The sequence below is a fragment of the Leptonychotes weddellii genome, chromosome 14 (genome assembly GCF_054177405.1).
Source record: "Leptonychotes weddellii isolate Sample4059 chromosome 14, ASM5417740v2, whole genome shotgun sequence".
Lineage (NCBI taxonomy): Eukaryota > Metazoa > Chordata > Mammalia > Carnivora > Phocidae > Leptonychotes > Leptonychotes weddellii.
This window is the reverse complement of record NC_138382.1, coordinates 74,096,954-74,098,239: the sequence shown is the minus strand read 5'-3', so window position 1 is coordinate 74,098,239 and position 1,286 is coordinate 74,096,954. Positions and strand designations below refer to the sequence as shown.

General features: G+C 59.8%; 1 protein-coding gene across 4 annotated transcripts in view; it reads right to left on the bottom strand.

Moving 5' to 3' along the window:
• Positions 1-213, bottom strand: part of SPTAN1 (spectrin alpha, non-erythrocytic 1) — a 52,247-nt gene extending 52,034 nt beyond the window's left edge. For all 4 annotated transcript variants that reach the window (XM_081803711.1, XM_081803712.1, XM_081803713.1 and 1 more), the window contains exon 1: positions 48-213. The gene's annotated coding sequence lies outside the window, so the exon portion shown is untranslated. The remainder of the gene's footprint in view (positions 1-47) is intronic.
• Positions 214-1,286: the final 1,073 nt, after the last annotated feature.

Here is a 1,286-nt window from a genome sequence, read left to right as displayed (position 1 = left end):
CCCTCGGGCCCCGCTCCCTCCCCGAGCTCCCCTGCTCCCCCTCTCACCGTCTCCTGCTGGGTGAGGGCGGTGGGTGCGCCGGGCTTGGGGGGGGGGGGGGGGGGGTTGCTGAGGGACCGACGCGCCTCCGCGGCCTCCCGCCTCGCCGTTGGCTCCGCAGCGGGTAGTGGCGGCGACGCGCCCGTCTGGCCTCTTTTATAGGCGGCCACGCGCGTTCCGGCGGCGGGCGGGCGCGAGCGCGGGGGAAGCGCTGGGGCGCGGCGCGAGGGGCGGGGGCGAGCGCCGGCAGAGCTAAGGGGGCGGAGCTCCCGCCGGCTCGCTTCCCGATCGCGCGACGGAAAGGGCCGAACGGTCCCGGAAGGAGCCGAAGCGCCGCTGCGGGGGAAGAGCCGACTCGGGGGAGCGCGGCGGGAGGATGGGAAAGGAGGGCGCGCGCCAGGGGTGGGGGGAGATGGTGCAATGGAGTCACTGCCTTCGCCCGGGCTGGCCGAGATGCGGCAGCCGCCCCGCCCTTCCCGCACCTCGGATCCTCCAATCCTGCCCCTCCCCGCCCTGCAGAGAATCTTCTGCACCCCACCCCGCCCCTCCACCCCTGGGAGCCCTTCCAGGACTGCAGCGAAGGGCGGGGCAGGGGCCGTCGCTGCAGTCTGGCCGGGGATGCTAAGCACCCATGTCTGTAAAATGCCCAGTCCCCAAGGATGAGATCACCCCCGGGCTTTTCTTCTTCCTGCCCCCTTTCCCTAGGAGATGGCTGCGGCCGGGACCCAAGTCAGCCTACTCTGGTGGGGGCTGGGGCCTAGAAACCGAGGATGATTTGGGATCCAGGTTTGAGGTGGTGGTAAGAAAAGGCCGTATCTGATCCCCCAAGAATAAAGACTAATTTGGAGTTGAAGTCTGTCGTTTGGGATTTGGAGAGTTAATAATTTTTTATATCCTTATAGCAAAAGCTTTCTGACAGGTCGCCAGTGAAATAGGATGCATTAGTTGTATTTTATAAACAAGACGTTAAAGTTCTTCAGGCCACAATTAGTTGAACTTTCCTATGTACCAGGCGCTTTGCTAAGCATTTCATGTGTTACCTTTTTTTAAAAAATCTGTGCAATAATTTTACGAGGTATGTATTATTCCCCCATTTTAGAAATGAGCACTCTGACATGGAAGCTAGGTCTCTTGCCTAGGTTAGGCAGCTAGCAAGAAGAAAAGCTTGGATTAGAAAAAAAAAAAAAGAAGAAGAAGAAAAGCTAGGATTTGGATCCAAGCAGTCAGAACCTTCTCTTAAACAGTAT